Source organism: Lissotriton helveticus, chromosome 6 (assembly GCF_964261635.1).
Source record: "Lissotriton helveticus chromosome 6, aLisHel1.1, whole genome shotgun sequence".
NCBI lineage: Eukaryota > Metazoa > Chordata > Amphibia > Caudata > Salamandridae > Lissotriton > Lissotriton helveticus.
The window spans coordinates 702,618,697-702,636,526 of record NC_136067.1 but is presented as its reverse complement, the minus strand read 5'-3'; positions in this window follow the sequence as shown (position 1 = coordinate 702,636,526).

The following is a 17,830-nucleotide window of genomic DNA, read 5'->3' as shown; positions in this document are numbered from 1 at the left end:
CACGGAATTCATCACTCCACACGCACTCCCCTCCGAAGACTACATCCTTTTGGGAGACCTCAACTTTCACCTTGAAAAGAACAACGACCGCAACACCACCACACTTTTGGACAACCTCGCAAACCTCGGACTTAAACAACTTGTTTCTACCCCCACCCACATCGCAGGTCACACACTCGACCCTATCTTCACCTCCAGCAAACATGTCTCCTTCAGCCACACCACAGCTCTCCTTTGGACTGATCACAGCTGCGTTCACTTCACCAACAACAAGCCCACATCCAACAACCACCACCATCCCACTCTGCAAAGAAACTGGAACAAAATCACCATCGACCAGATCTCCTCATCGCTTCTTCAAAACCCCCCCGCCCACTCCTCAAACCCAGACCAAGCAGCCACCAACCTCACCCAATGGTTATCCAACAGCGCCGACATCCTAGCACCACTGAAAAAACGACAAATAAAACTAGGCAGCAAGAAGGCCTCCTGGTTCAACGATGACCTTAAGAAATCCAAGAAACTCTGTCGATCCCTCGAGAAGGCCTGGAAAAAAGACCCAACCACCAGCACCAAAGACGCCTTCAAAAACGCCACCCGCATACACCACCAACTAATCCGAAACGCCAAGAAAACAGCCTTCAAAGACCGTCTAGATAACAACGCCCACAACAGCAAGGAATTATTCAACATCGTCAAGGAATTTACCAACCCCTCAGCCAACTCCAACGACATCACCCCCTCTCAAGCCCTCTGCGACTCCCTAGCCTCATTCTTCCACAACAAAATCGCAGACATCCACAACAGCTTCGACAACCAACCCGGAGACCAACCCACCCAATCCACTGCAGGACCCCCACCCCCCTTGAACATCCTCAATGACTGGAAGCCAATCTCCACTGAGGACACCATCCGTCTGATGAACTCTATCCACTCAGGATCCCCCACAGACCCTTGCCCTCACCACATCTTTAACAAAGCAGACTCCATTATTGCACCGCACCTCCGAGATGTCATCAACTGCTCCCTCAACTCCGCAACCTTCCCGGAAAGCTGGAAACACGCCGAACTCAGCGCCCTCCTGAAGAAACCCACAGCTGACCCCACCGAACTCAAAAACTATCGCCCTATCTCCCTCCTTCCATTCCCGGCCAAAGTCATCGAGAAAGCTATCAATAACCAGCTCGCCACATTCCTCGAAACAAACAAATCCCTCGACTCTTCACAATCCGGCTTCCGAGCCAAGCACAGCACCGAAACCGCCCTCATCGCAGCAACAGACGACATTCGAACTCTACTGGACAATGGAGACACAGTCGCCCTCATCCTCCTCGACCTCTCCGCAGCCTTTGACACGGTCTGCCATAGCACCCTTCTACAGCGCCTCAAAAACATCGGAATCCAAGGAAAAGCACTGGAATGGATCACCTCGTTCCTCTCCGGAAGAACGCAGAGAGTCCGCCTTCCACCATTCAAATCAGAGGCCACTGAAGTCATCTGCGGCGTACCCCAAGGGTCCTCACTCAGTCCCACCCTCTTCAACGTTTACATGTGCCCCCTCGCGGCCATCGCACGCCAACATAACCTCAACATCATCTCCTATGCCGACGACACTCAACTGATCCTATCACTCACCAGAGACCCCAACACGGCCAAAACCAACCTGCACGAAGGAATGAAAGAAGTAGCCGAATGGATGAAGCACAGCCGTCTGAAACTGAACTCAGACAAAACAGAAGTCCTCATCTTAGGTACCTCCCCCTCCGCCTGGGACGACTCTTGGTGGCCAGAGGCCCTTGGAAAAGCACCCATCCCGACGGACCACGCACGGAACCTGGGCGTCATCCTGGATGCCTCACTCTCGATGAACAGACAAGTCAACGCCGTTTCATCATCTTGCTTCAACATTCTTCGCATGCTCAAAAAAACATTTCGCTGGATCCCTACCGAAACTAGAAAAACAGTCACCCACGCTCTGGTCACGAGCCGACTGGACTACGGAAACACCCTCTACGCCGGCATCACCGCTAAACTCCAGAAAAAACTACAACGCATCCAGAACGCCTCAGCCAGGCTCATATTAGACATCCCGCGTAAAGAACACATCTCTGATCACCTGAAAAACCTCCACTGGCTCCCCGTCAACAAGAGGATTACCTTCCGGCTCCTAACCCACGCACACAAAGCACTCTACGAAATAGGACCCGAATGCCTCAACACAAGACTATCCTTCTACACCCCCTCCCGCCAGCTACGATCCTCCACCCAAGCCCTCGCCACTGTTCCTCGCATCAACAAAACCACCATGGGAGGTAGATCCTTCTCCTACCTAGCAGCTAAAACTTGGAACTCACTCCCCACTCACCTTCGCCTTACTCAGAACCACCTAGCATTCAGAAAGCAACTCAAAACATGGATATTTGACAAGTAACTCTCCACCCTTCTTCTAGCGCCTTGAGACCCTATGGGTATGTAGCGCGCTATATAAATCTATTGACTTGACTTGACTTGACATATTGATTTAGCGTTATTGCAAGAGACACATTTGCCCGAGAACAGCCCAAGGTTGCAGGCTAGGGGCCTGAAGGGACAAATAATGTGGCAGGCTTCACAACTCATGCACAGGGGTGCTCACATGGGTCAACGCGAAATCGGAATACACTTTGAAAATGTTAGGTGCTGACCCTGGGGGCAGGTATGTCTTGTCACAATTCGGGGGCAGGGGAATGGAAATACTTGTGGCCAATGTATATGGTCCAAACTATGATTGCCCTGAGTTCTATCAGCAGCTGGCTGCGGCGGCGCGGGCCTTTCCTGGCCTTAATATTATATGGGGAGGGGACTTTAACATGACCAGATGCCCGGAGCTGGACAGGTCGAGTGGCCCGGACAGAAGACAAACTAAAGCGGCTAGAGAACTGGACAGGATACTAATCAGCGAGGACATCACGGATGTATGGCGTAGCCTATACCCGGGAATTGGGGGTACACGCACTACTCAGCCTTCCATAACATACACACGCGCATTGATTACTGGATAGCCTCTTCGAGAATTCTCCCCCTAGTGCGCCTCTGCCAGGTGCTCCCCCTCACACTCTCAGACCATTCCCCAGTTCTGCTGACGCTTACCACACCACAGAAAGTTATACCCCCATTCACATGGAGATTCCTGCCATATTCACTACAAGACGCCCAATTTAGAGAGGATCTGCACAAAGAGATAGAGACATACTTTAAAACTAATATATGGTCCGTGGATAGTTTCACAACTGTGTGGGAAGCTTTCAAGGTTTACATTAGGGGGGTGGCCATGAGCAAACACTCGGGGGTGCTCCGTTCCATTCGCCAACGTTTGACATATCTGGAACGCCAATTGGCGGACTGTGAGGAGCGACACTTAGGATGTGCCACAGACACCACCCGAGAAGAGCTTAGGGGACTACTGGCGGAGTATCAGGAGGAGACTGATGCGGAAATAAAAACATCTAGGGAAATACGCTACGGCTAGAACGTATGGGGAGCGAGACAGGCCTGGCTCGGTTCTGGCCAACCTGGTTAAGCAGCAGAGGCGGAAAATAGCGGTCATGGCCATAAAGTCGAAGGAGGGGGACTTGCTCACAACGGAAGAGGAGATAGTTCAAAGATTTAGAGAATACTACTCGGAGCTTTATGATTTGCAGGGATCGGGTAGAGAGGAGGATATCCTAGACTACGTGGAACATATTAAACTCCCATTCTTGTCGGACGCGAATAGAGAATTCTTAATGCTCCCACTAGAATATGACGAGATACGAGAGGCCTTGGGCGGGATGAAGGCTGGTAGCGCACCAGGCTCAGATGGGCTCACAGTGGGCTTTTACAAGACATTTTTAGACTTGCTGCTCCCCCACCTTTCTGCCCTGCTCGCTGATATGAGAGAGGCGGGTGCGATGCCGGCGACCATGAGAGAGGCAATTATTGTGGCCATCCCGAAACCAGAGAAACCCCCCGAGGAGTGTGGCTCCTACAGACCGCTGTCACTCCTGAACGTAGACACGAAAATCTACGCAAAAATGCTGGTGACTAGATTGGCCCTGCTGACCCCGGAGTTGGTGGCGCCAGAGCAAGCGGGATTTTTGATGGGTCAGAATATTACATATAATTTGAGAACTGTGTTTGGGGCTATGCAGCACACTTCCCAGGAACGGAGGGCGATTGCAGTGTTTTTAGACATGGAGAAGTCCTTTGATTCTGTGGAGTGGCCTTTTATGAGAGCAGTACTTACGAGAATGGGACTGGGACAGGGGTTCCTTCAGATGATTGTGGCATTGTACGCAGACCCGACTGCCCGTATTCGACTTGGGAACCGTGTGACAGACCCGATTCCTATACGAAGGGGTACCCGCCAGGGGTGCCCCTTGTCCCCTACACTCTACAATCAATCAATCAATCAATCAGAGAATTTATAAAGCGCACTACACACCCGCAAGGGTCTCAAGGCGCTGGGGGGGTGGCTGCAGCTAGTGGTCGAAGAGCCAGGTCTTGAGTAGTCTCCTGAAGGTCTTCGGGTCTTCTGTATGATGTAGGAGAAGGGGGAGGCAGTTCCATGTCTTGGCAGCGCGGTGGGAGAAGGACCTGCCCCAGGACCTGGACCATGCGGAGGGTGTAGAATCAGGTTGAGGAGACTGCGCTGATTTGGTTGGACATGGTGAGCTTCGAGTCGAGGATGACTCCCAGGTTGTGTTCATGGTTGGTTGGCGTGGGGGCGGTGCCCAGAGATGTGGGCCACCAGGAGTCGTCCCAGGCTGAAGGGTTGGACCCGAGGATGAGGATCTCCGTATTGTCCGTGTTCAGTTTGAGCCGGCTCTCTTACATCCAGTCGGCGACGGCCTTCATTCCATAGTGGATGTTGGCTTTGGCGGTGAGGGGGTCCTTGGTGAGGGTGAGGATCAGCTGGGTGTCGTCGGCATAGGAGATTATTTTGAGGTCGTGAAGTCTGGCGATGCGAGCGAGTGGAGCCATGTAGATGTTGAAAAGTGTCGGGCTGAGGGATGATCCTTGCGGGACACCGCAGATGGTCTTGGTGACTCCTGAGTGGAACGGGGGAAGGCGGACTCTTTGGGATCTGTCGGAGAGGAAGGAGGTGATCCAGTCCAGGGCCTTGTCGCGGATCCCTGCGTCGTGGAGGCGTGTGCATAGCGTGTGATGGCAGACGGTGTCGAAGGCGGCGGAGAGGTCCAGGAGTATGAGGACTGCTGTCTCGCCATTGTCGAGTAGGATTCTGATGCTGTCTGAGGGTGCGGGCCCCCTCCTCGGGGTCGGTGGGGTTGGTCGGTGGGTTGAGTGCGAGGTGTGTTTGTAGTAGTTCCTTGGTGACGTTGCCCCAGCGACGTCTGGGGTTCTGTAGGGTGCGGTGATGTGAGACGGGTTTCTGGAAGGTGAAGTGGACGCAGTGGTGGTCGGTCCAGGTGAGTTCGGAAGCATGGCTGAAGGCAACATGGGGGCTGGAGGAAAAGATGGCATTGAGCGTGTGGCCGGCGATGTGGGTAGGTGTCGTGACGATCTGTGTCAGTCCGAGGGTGGCGAGGTTGTCGATCAGGCTGTCGTTGTTGTTGTCCAGGTGGTAGTTCAAGTCGCCAAGGAGGATGTAGTCGGTGGAGGTCAGTGCATGTGTGCTGATGAAGTCGGGGATGGAGTTGCAGAATTGGGGACGGGGTCTGGGTGGTCTGTAGACGAGGGTGCCTCTTAGGGTGGTCTTGGGGTCCGTATGGATCTGAAAGTGCATGTGTTCGGCGGTGTTGAGGGTGTCAACGGTGTTTGTAGAGACCTTGATGGTGTTCTTGTGGATGATGGCGATTCCTCCTCCGACTCTGTTGGTACGGTCTCTGCGGGTGATCTTGTATCCGTCGGGGATGGCCACTGCGATGTCTGGGGTGGAGGCTTCGTTCATCCAGGTCTCGATCAGGAAGGCTATGTCTGGTGATGTGGCATCGAGCAGGTCCCAGAGCTCGACGGCGTGTTTGCGTGCGGAGCGGGTGTTGAGCAGGATGCATCGGAGCTGGTTGGGTTCCGTTGTTGCAGGCGTCTCGGCGTTTTCGATGCAGGAGAAGCTGCAGTTCTGGCAGGTGAAGGGGCCGTGAGTGCGCTTGGGAGCGGCCTTGTGGCAGTTGAGCGGCCGTCTGTGGTTGAGTGCGCTGAGGGTGTTGGCATCGTACCAGATGCGGGCTTCCTGGATGCCGCGTGGTCCAGGGGTCATAGCGCTGGGCGCGGTCCAGGCGCGGATGGGTGCAGAAGGGCTTGCCTTAGGCGCGCTTAAATGGAGGTGTGGGGAGGGAGCCTCAGCAGGCAGGAGGGGCTGAGAGGACGGCGAATCAACCCCCGGGGGGCGGGCCGCAGGGGAGACAGCGGCGGGAAAATCAGGCGGAATGCAGGGAGAAGGACAGAAGGGGGCTGGGGCCACGGGCGCCGCAGGCAATCGGGAGGCGGGAGAATCAGGAGCAGGAGCGGCAGGCAACAGGCAGGAGCAGCAGGCAGTAGGCAGGTCAGGAGGGAGAGAACAGGGGTGCTCAGCGGCAGAGCTGCAGCGGGTGGAGAGCGACCTACCGGAGGGTCAAGGGTCGCTCTCCTCACCTCGCAGCGGCTGCCTTAAATGAAGGCGTGGGGAGGGAGGCTCAGTTGGGAGGCGGGAGGGGCTGAGAGGACGGGGAATCAGCAGCAGGGGGGCAGAGCCGCAGAGGAGGCAGCGGCGAGAAAATCAGGCAGACTGCGGGGAGAAGGACGGAAGGGGGCTGGGGCCACGGGCGCCGCAGGCAATCGGGTGGCGAGAGAATCAGGAGCAGGAGCGGCAGGCAACAGGCAGCAGCAGCAGGTAGTAGGCAGGTCAGGAGGCAGAGAACAGGGGTGCTCAGCGGCGGAGCTGCAGCGGGTGGAGAGCGACCTACCGGAGGGTCAAGGGTCACTGGTTGCGGAACCGCTGGCTTGTGCAATGAAAGAATACCATAGCCACCGAGGTCTGAATTTCCCTAGTTATCGCTTAGTCATTTCGACCTATGCGGATGATACCCTACTATATGTCCGGGAGCCAGAACAAAACTTGGCACCACTGAGGGTTAACAGTCAATTGGAATAAATCAATAGCGTTTCCTCTTACTTAGGCTACAGAGCAGTTCGAGATGGAATTCCCTCTGAGGTGGACCACTGACTCGGTGCGTTACCTGGGTACACAGCTGCACACACACCCGGAGGTTGTCATGCGAGAGAACTACAGGACTGCCATATCGCGGCTGGAAGACAATGTGAATATATGGGTGGATCTCCCTCTTTCATTGATTGGTAGGATATCAATAATGAAAATGATTGTACTACCTAGATTGCTGTACTTATTTCTTAACGTCCCAATGGTCTTACCGAAATGCTTTTTTAATCAATTTAAATCTTTGATGATAAACTTGCGTGGGCTGGGAAGCAAGCTAGGGTGCAGTGGAACGTTTTGGTTTTACTGTACCACCTCGGAGGCCTGGGGAATTATATTTTCGAGTAGCGCAAGGAGCTTATGCCCACAATTGGATTCATGACAGGGAGAACGCACCGTTCTTACGACTAGAGAGGCTCTACGTGGCCCCGAAGCTGCTGCCAGCCATATTATTTGAGCCAGCGGATAGACGTACGGGATTGCTATACTCGCTAAACTCGCCCAGACTTGCTTGGCATGTGCTCCTGCAATATCACGCTGGGGCGCTTTTGTACTCCCCTTTGATGCCCATTGAATGGATGTCTTGGCTCCCACCGTGCACAGACACAGGGGTTATCATGGCCCTGAATGAATTGGGCATATCAACGGCAGGTGACATGTTCGATGGGGGGGCACTTAAATCGTTAGCTGACGTTCTCACTCCAGAATTCACACCTACAGAGCTCCAGCGCTTCCAATTCCACCGAGTTAGAGAGGCTTGGCGGGAGCAACTAGGAGACGACTTACAGGAACCCGCAGAATTGTTAGACTCACTCATGTGATCAAAACGGCCTCCTCGAAAAAATAGTTTCCGCCCTATATAGGATGGCCGTGACCGAAAGAGCGACAGGGTACAGTAAAGCACGTCTCGAATGGCAACGGGAATTGGAGACTGCAGTAGATGACGTCATGTGGTGCTACTGTTGCACCAACACGAGGCGTATTTCCTTGAATGAACGACACAGATTAATACATTTTAAATTTATCAATAGAGTCTACCACACTCCGGAAAGAATGTGCAGGTTTGGTTTATGTGTAGATGCGGCTTGCGAAAGATGCGGGGTTGGAAATGCAGGGTTCTTACACTTAGCTTGGGAATGCCCTGGGGTGCGACAATATTGGGGTACGGTGTTCCATACTATAGGCAAAATCATAGATGATGAGATATCCCCGTGCCCGGCCCTAGCTTTGTTGGGATACTCGAAGACACTGCCGAAAGCTCAGAGACGCATAGTGGACATGGGAATGCTATTGGCAAAAAGGAGATTGGCTACATGCTGGATGAGAGGGCCTCTCCCTAAGATAGAGCACTGGGACAGGGACTTAACCTACTGCTGTACTCAGTTGGAGAATTACAGTGACCTTTTACCGCTCAAAAGCAGGCCCAAGAACTTCTGGGGACTTTACTTAGATTACAAAAGGCGCTTTACCGCGCCGGCTACAGAGGAGGCTGAGAGTGTTGAGGGCTACACCCCTGGGCGACATGTTGAAGAGGCTACGGCCCCTGCGGAGGCGTGATTCAGAGTGAGTTGTTCCTGCCCTTGATAGTAAGGATCGGCACCACGCCAGAAATCAATCAATTAATCAATCAGTACATTTGTAGAGCACGCTACTCACCCGTGAGTGTCTCAAGGTGCTGAGGAGAAGGGGGGGTGCTGCTACTGCTCGAATAGCCAGGTCTTGAGGTGTTTCCTGAAGGTGAGATGGTCCTGGGTCAGTCGTAAGTGTGCGGGGAGGAAGTTCCATGTCTTCGCTGCAAGGTAGGAGAACAATCTTCCTCATGAGGTGGTTCTGCGAATCCGTGGGACGGTGGCGAGGGCGATAGGCTGGAGGAGCGGAGTTGGTGGGTGGGGGTGTGGAATGAGATGCGGTTGTTGAGGTATTCGGGGCCCATGTTGTGGAGCGCTTTGTGTGCATGGGTGAGCAGCGTGAACCTGATCCTCTTGCTGACTGGGAGCCAGTGCAGGTTTCTCAGGTGGGCGGATATGTGGCTGTGGCGGGGGATGTCGAGGATGAGTCGTGCGGAGGCGTTCTGTATGCGCTGAAGGCGTTTCTGAAGTTTGGCTGTGGTTCCTGTGTATAGGGCGTTCCCGTAGTCCAGTCGGCTGGTGACGAGGGCCTGGGTGACCGTGTTTCTGGTTTCGGTGGGGTCCACCGGAAGATCCTTTGGAGCATGCGCAGGGTGTTGAAACACGAGGACGAGACTGCGTTGACTTGCTTGGTCATCGTCAGAGAGGAGTCGAGGATGAATCCCAGGTTGCAGGCGTGGTCAGTGGGTGTCGGTGCGGTGCCCAGCGACGTGGGCCACCAGGAGTCGTCCCAGGCGGAAGGGGATTGTCCGAGGATGAGGACCTCCGTCTTGTCTGAGTTGAGCTTGAGGCGGCTGTGCCTCATCCATGCTGCGACCTCTTTCATTCCGTCCTGGAAGTTGGCTTTGGCGGCGAGAGGGTCTTTGGTGAGGGAGAGTATGAGTTGGGTGTCGTCGGCGTAGGAGATGATGTTGATGTTGTGTTTGTGGGCGATGGTGGCGAGGGGGCTCATGTAGATATTGAAGAGAGTTGGGCTGTGTGAGGAGCCCTGGGGTACGCCGCAGATGATCTTGGTGGCCTCGGAGCCGAAGGGAGGGAGGCGGACTCTCTGGGTGCTGTCGGAGAGTAACGATGTGATCCAGTCCAGGGCCTTTCCTTGGATCCCAGTGTTGTAGAGGCGGGTTGTTAGGGTACGGTGGCAGACGGTGTCGAAGGCCGCCGAGAGGTCCAGGAGGATGAGAGCGGCTGTCTCTCCGTTGTCCATCAGGGTCCTAATGTCATCGGTGGCTGCGATGAGGGCGGTCTCGGTGCTGTGGTTGGCTGGAAATCCGGACTGGGATGGGTCGAGCGAGCTGTTTTCTTCGAGGAATGCAGTCAGCTGTTTATTGACGGTCTTCTCGATGACTTTAGCTGGGAAGGGGAGAAGAGAGATGGGGCGGAAGTTCTTGAGGTCTTTGGGGTCCGCTGTTGGTTTTTTCAGAAGGGCGTTGATTTCTGCGTGTTTCCAGCTTCCCGGGAAGGTGTCTGATGTGAAGGAGCTGTTAATGACGTTCCGGAGGTGGGGTGCGATGATGGTGTCGACTTTGTTGAAGATATGATGAGGGCATGGGTCGGAGGGAGAGCTGGAGTGGATGGTGTTCATGATGCGGGTGGTGTCTTCAGTGCTGACGGGGGTCCATGCACTGAGGCTGGTGGTGGGGGTCATTGGTTTGGTGGTTGGAGGCAGAGTCTGTGGTCCGAATCTGTCGTGTATATCTGCGATCTTACGGTGGAAGAATGTGGCGAGGGAGTTGCAGAGGTCTTGCGACGGTGTGATGTTATTGTTGCTGGCGTTGGGGTTGGAGAGCTCTTTCACGATGCTGAAGATTTCCTTGCTGTTGTGGGCGTTGTTGTCCAGCCGCTTTTTGAATGATGTCCTTTTAGTGATGCGGATCATCTGGTGGTATTCGCGCGTGGCGTTCTTGAGGGCTGTCATGTTTTCTGATGTCCGTTTGTGGCGCCAAGCTTTTTCGAGGGTTCGGCATGATTTCTTTGCGATTTTGAGGGCGTCTGTGAACCAGGGTTTTTTTTTGTTGCTCGTCTTGCCTGGGGGTTTCTTCAGAGGAGCGAGGTCGTCGGCACAGTTGGTGATCCACTCTGCGAGATTGTGTCCTGCGTCGTTGGCTTCGGGGGTGTTGACAGGTGGGTTCTGGCTCAGTGATGTGGTAAGCTGGTGACTTTGCTCCTGCATCTGCGGGGTATCTGTAGCGTCTGGTGGTGGGAGGTGGTCTTCTTGAAGGTGAAGTGGATGCAGCTGTGGTCGGTCCAGTGTGGTCTGGTAGAGTGGCTGAAGGAGACGTGGTTGCTGGCGGAGAAGATGGGGTTAAGCGTGTAGCCGGCGATATGGGTGGGCGTGTCCACTAGTTGCTTGCGTCCGAGGTTGGCGAGGTTGGCGAGCAGGGAGGATGTACTCTGGGGAGGCTAGGGCGTGCGGGCTGATGAAGTCGGCGATGGTTTCGCTGAATTGTGTCCGTGGGCCCGGGGATCTGTAGATGAGTGTTCCTCTGAGGGTGGTCTGGGGGTCGGTGTGGATCTGGAAGTGTAGGTGATCTGCAGCGGTGAGTGTGTCTTCGGTGTTGGTCGTGACGCTGATGGTGTTCCTGTAGATGATGGCAATTCCTCCTCCAGGTTTGTTTGCGCGGTCCTCCCGGGTGATTTTGTAGCCGTCCGGGGTGGCTATGGCGATGTCGGGGGTCGAGGAGGTGTTCATCCAGGTTTTCGTGAGGAAGGCGACGTCTGGTGCTGTAGTATAAAGGAGTTCCCAGAGTTCGACGGCGTGTTTGTGGACGGAGCGGGTGTTGAGGAGGATGCACTTGAGGTGGTTGTTGTTGTCGTTGCTGTGTTCAGTGGGCGGCGTGCAGGTTCAGAGGCAGGTGAATTTGCAGGCTAGGCAGGTGAAGGGTCCGTGGGTGCGCCTCGGGGTGGCTCGGTGGCAGGCAGTCCGGTGTTGAGTACGATGAGGGTGGCGGTGTCGTATCTCAGTTGGGTGCCCTGGCAACGGCTGGGGCCAGGGGTTTGGCGCTGGGCGCGGTCCAGGCACGGATGGGCGCAGACGGGCATGCCTTAGGCGTGCCCGCTGCGCGCGACCGCGCAGCAGCCGCCATATCAGGGTAGCTGGGGAGGAGGGGTCAGCTGGGAGGCGGGAGGTCAGGACGGCAAATGGGTGCGGGGGGGCGGGGCCGCATGGGAAAAAAATGGGAGGGCAGCGATGAAGGCGAGAAAATTAGGAGAAATGAGGGAGGGAGGGACAAAGGTCAGGATAGCGCACACACACAGGGGTACAAAAAGGAAGAGGGCGCGCAAGCACAGGCGGCACACCTGGGCACAGGCAGTCAAGTGAGGTCCCCCAGGTGAGACCACGAGCGGGGCAGTGCGAGGCGGCAGGAATCAGCCGCTCAGCAGGAGACAGGCAGGCAGGGCAGGCACAGGCACAGGTGGAGCTGCAGCGGTGGGGAAGTGACCTACCCAGGAGGGTCAAGGGTCGCCAGAGGCTTCCCAATCAGTACATAGTCGGTTAGGCGCCAAGAGAATATACAAGGATATTGCCACAGGTTCACGGAACAAATGGTAGTTAGTAGGGTATCTTTTGTTGCTAGTTGGGTATAAATGAAGAAAATGTGACAGCAGTTTTAATGGTATGTTTTAGTGCCTCAAACCGAGGAGAGTGGAACTTGATCCGCAATTTACGCCGCCCAACCTCCGGGATGTGGGCTGAAAGGCTGCGTTTGTTATTTGTGATGTAAGGTCTACACTATGCTAAGTAAGGCGCGACCCTCTCCGTCTGTATGCACGATATTTGTCACGGTTGAAAATAATTCTTTTTTTAAAAAAAAGCTTTTGACCCTCGGGTGGTAGTAGTCTCCATGCCTGGGGGGTCCGTGAGCCTCCCCTATAACAAACAAATGAGCCCCAAGGAGGTTGTGGTCCTTGGGGCATGGGGGGTCTGCTAGGCCCCTCTATTTCTTTCCAATTAGCCCCAGGGAGGGAACAGTCTCTGGGGCAAGAGGAGGGGGGGCTGTCGAAAACACCCCAGACTCAGCGAAACCGCAGCCTTTCAAGACACGACAAAAGACTACAGAAGCAAAGGTAAGAGAAGACGTCACAACATCAGCCTCCACTGTAAATTGTATATGCATAATGCTATCTTTTTATCCTTCATATGGCTTTCCTACCCCTCAATGGTTTTAAATTGTACTTACATAATAGAAATATTTCTTTAAAAGTCACGAGGTTCTATATACCTCTAATCTTAAAAATTGTTTGTGCATACATTTCTGTGTCGTATTTCTGTACTACGCCACGTGCTTAGGCCTCTATTATTATTAATTGTGCGTCCATGATAGTATTTTTTTTCTGCGTCACAAGGCCTTCCCAGGCATCTATTAACTTATTGATCTTCCTTTGTTTGCTGGAGCTGCAACAGTCTAAATACGCAATATTAAGAACCCACTTTAAAATTCACTTTTGATAGTAGTTACGCAACTCAGTTTTCAATGACTAATCAAAACGTCCTTTTGTTTCCTTCACCAAACATCGTTTAGAAGCAACCACGGCCTATCGAGCAACAGCAATGGAATTCTCTGCAACTTATTGAATATACTTTGACGTATAGAAGCAGAGATCAAGTCGAATGGTGAACTCCGGTGGCCGCACTCTTTATACAAGGTAAGCACAGCAGCCTAGATCCACAAAGCCTTCATAGCAATGCATTAGAAATAATTCGGCATAACGGGCGTTAGTAACGCAGTAGGCACTTCTATATAGACACCACTTGAACGCGGCACTATAACAAGTAAAATGTACCAGGTACACTGCACTCGTAAAACTGTAGTGTTAGCTTTACTTGTGAAACGAGAGAGGGCCATATTAACAAGCCTGGGCGACAAAATTATCGCCACTTTATCGGCATCTAACATGAGCTTCGATTGGAATTCCATAGAGCATATTATCAAACCCATTATCGCCACTTTTGCGACCCTTTCCTGCCGATAAAGTGGCGATAATTCTGTTGCCCAGGCTTGATATTATGGCCCAGAGTGCGTAGTGTACAGCAGCTTCTCTGTAAAATCTATAATAACCTCCGAGCAGTGACAACAGATACGTTACAACAGTCTGACAAACAGATCCACAACCTTATTACGCCACTTTTGAGTCACTTTTAACATGGGTAAAGTGATGCAAGGAGCTAGTAAATCGACATTTCACTTTTCAAGAAAAAATCTCAACTCCAGACTCTGCGACACAGTTTTAATGTTGTTTTCTCTCTCTCTCACTCTCTGTGACATCATTTCTCTTTCTCTCTTAAACTTAGACACTGCTGTCTTTGACGTGTAGACGTGTAGAAGAATTGTTCAAAATAAGTTGTGACACCAACTGCCTGAAATGTTTACCCGCAAGGTTTATACAACGGTAAGCACAGAGGCCTAGATCTACAAAGCCTTCATAGGAATGCATTAGAAATAAGTTGCCATAACGGGCGCCAGTAACGCAGTAGGCACTTCCATATAGACACCACTTGAATGCGGCACTATAACAGAACTGAAATGTATGAGTCACACTGCACACGTAAAACCATAGAGTTACCAAGACTTGTAGGGGCATAGTATCAAGAACGGCGATAAAATTATCGCCGTTTCAGCGGCAGGAAACTGCCGCTAAAGCGGCGATAATGGGCTTGATAATATGCCGTTGTGAATACCCATAGTAGCCCAGGTTAACACCAGAACCTGGACTGCTATGGGAATTCACAACACCATATTATCAAGCCCATTATCGCCGCTTTAGCTGCAGTTTCCTGCCGCTGAAACGGCGATAATTTTATCGCTGTTCTTGATAATATGCCCCGTAATGCTTCAGCTCATTTACTCACATCTACGTAATTCTAAACTCTAATTTTCCTTTTTCTTTTGCAGATTACCAATCGGACACCTTTTGGAATCCATTTCACAATTTGTTTATAACATTGTTTAAGTTATTTTTCCAGTTCAAATATATTTATAATTGAGTTTTGTTTATATTTATTGTTTAATAAAAGTTAATTAAAAAAAACTACATACTTTTTTTATTTTGTGGGGGAGGGGTATGATGGCCCACAATAAAAATAATGTTGAAATACTATAGTAAGATATTCAAGACTAGGATTGAAAACTATTGAGTTCTAACTAACAGATATAATAAAAACAACGGTGAGAAACTACTAAAATGGCGGTGGATGGAGTACGTAATCAACGTTTGGTGCCTCGGCACTACCTTTCAAATAAATATATAAAAAATATGACTATTAATACTGTTCAAAAGTACAGCAGCGGATGACACACCCGAACCGGGAAAAGAAAGCGACAGATTTACTAACTGATATAAAGAAAGGTTTGCTTGTTGAACTTGAAGAAAAAGAAAACGTGGGCTTCGAAACGACGCTGAGCATGCGAAGAGAGTACAACTTCTGCACCAAAAAAAAGGAAAGCTTTACATACTATCATAGAAATGAAGGAGCATATTATCAACAAAAGGCGATACATTATCTCTGCTTTTATCGAAAGGAAACTGCCGATAAAGCGGCAATAATGCGCTTAATAATAGGCCCTTGTAACTTCCCATAGCAGCCCAGGTTCTGGTGTTAACCTGGGCTCTTATGGTTATTCACAAGGGCATATTATCAAGCCCATTATCGCCGCTTTATCAGCAGTTTCCTGCCGATAAAAGCGATGATAATGTATCACCTTTTGTTGATAATATGGCTCATTGCTCTTTTTTTGACCAGTAAACTTACGTGCATATTATCAAGGACCGGTGTTAAAATTATCGCTGTTTTATTGGCAGGAAACTGCCGATAAAACGCGGATAATGATAATTCGGCCTTGTTATTTCCCATAGAAGCCCATGTTAACACCAGAACATAGGCTTCTATGGGAATTTACAAGGACGTATTATCAAGCCCACCCTCCCAACATTAATAAAAAAACATAGGCCCTTGTAAATTCCCATAGCAGCCCAAGTTCTGATATTAACCTGGACTGCTATGGTTATTCACAAAGGCATATTATCAAGCCCATTATCGACGCTTTATCGGCAGTTTCCTGCCAATAAAAACAACAATAATGTATTGCCTTTTGTTGATAATATGGCCCATTGCTCTTTTTTTTTGAGCAGTAAACTTAGGTGCATATTATCAAGGACCGGTGTTAAAATTATCGCCGTATAATTGGCAGGAAACTGCAGATAAAACGGCGAAAATGAGCTTCATAATACGGCCTTGTTATTTCCCGTAGAAGCCCATGTTAACACCAGAACAAAGGCTTCTATGGGAATTTACAAGGACGTATTATCAAGACCCCCCTCCCAACAGTAATAAAAAACTCCAGACAATGCAGGTACCCGGAGCTGGAAGGTCATTTTACATATCACTGCCCCAGAAATGTGGCGTTCCCCGTGTACGGGGAGAGAGAGCTGAAAATATGGGGTGCCGCTCACCGAGACTGCGGGGAGTAGTGCCGTAACCCCCCCCTGCATACTTCAAAATTAAAACCAGAGGAGTGCCGTTTCCCAGTGCTCGGGGCACCTTACAAGCCCCTATTATGCAGAAAAATTGCCCCCGTAATTTGCCCCTCCGGGACCTAATGAATAAAACGGACTTCTACTTTTTTTTTCACCTTTTCCTCCGCGTACAAGTACTCCACAAGTACCCCGACATTTTTTATATTTTAAAAAAAATTAAAATTGAGCCTAAAGATCCATATACAACCCCCTGACCAAGACTATAGGCTCAGAATGTTTCTACCCTGGCCCTTTTTTCTTATTTCTCAACTTTGTTTCACTGTTTTCTTCTGACTCTGCTCTCCCGACAAACAACATGGCTGCCAACACTTCCTGGTTGGGAGTCTTTACAGCCAATCAGCATGCAGCTCCTGCTCGTAATTGTACGTATTTCCATACGCGTACGCTGCGATTTGTCTTTAAAAAATAAAATAAAATAATAGAGCCTAAACATTCATGTACGACCCCCTGAGCAAGCCTAGAGGGTCAGAATGTCTCTACCCTACCCCCTTCCCTTATTTCTGAACTTTGTTTTACTGTTTTCTTGTGACTCAGTTCTAGCGAGGCACAAGATGGCCGCCAACACTTCCTGGTTTCGAGTGTTGACAGACAGTTCACAGCCAATCAGCATGCAGCTTGCGCTCGTAATTGAACAGATTTCAGTACGCGTGCTGATCTCCATCTCTAAATATCGCTATGATTTTACTTGCAATTTTCTCAGAAACTACTGAACGGATTTACACCATTTAACAAAAAGCACAATCTGCGAACAGAACTCTACCTCTCTGCCAAATTTCGTGTAATTCCGTTCAGCCGTTCGGGCTGTAGCCCTGGCTAAAGGTCCCTATGAAAAAATGCATGGGGAAACACCCCTTTTGGGACCACCTTTTTTCTCAGCCCCCACTTGACGAATCACCCCAAACTTTCAGGGAAGGAGCGGAACTGAGCAGGCCATTTTCTTGGAGAAATTCACAAAGATTCGTCCACCGCCGCGAAAGTTATCCCAAATAGAATGTTGTGGATTTCCTATGGAAACTAGGCCCTAACTATAACTACCTACTGGCGACCGCCAGTAGGTAATATATATATATGAGTGATGTCACTGACCATGTCATGAGTGATGTAATATGTGACGTCATCAGCAGTGCATTGCACGCGCAAGTTATAGTGAGTCCAACTAACTATAACGTGGGAATTTCATTGGTTTTATGCCAGTAAAATTTCCAGCTAACTATAACTGGTGTGAAACCTATGGTTTTTTCAGTGAATTTGATAGGTTTTTTAAATGCTAATTCCTAACTATAACTGGTGTGAAACCTATGGTTTTTTCAGTGAATTTCATCGTTTTTTTAATAGCAAATCTCTATAGGTATGAAATAATATGTTTAGAATGAATTTTATATTGTATAAATATGTAAATTTGTATTTTTTTTTAAAAACATTTTTTTTAATATTTTTTGCCTGGTGCGCTCCCGGGGCGCGTACCGGTGAACGCACGGGTAAGCGCAATGTTACGGCG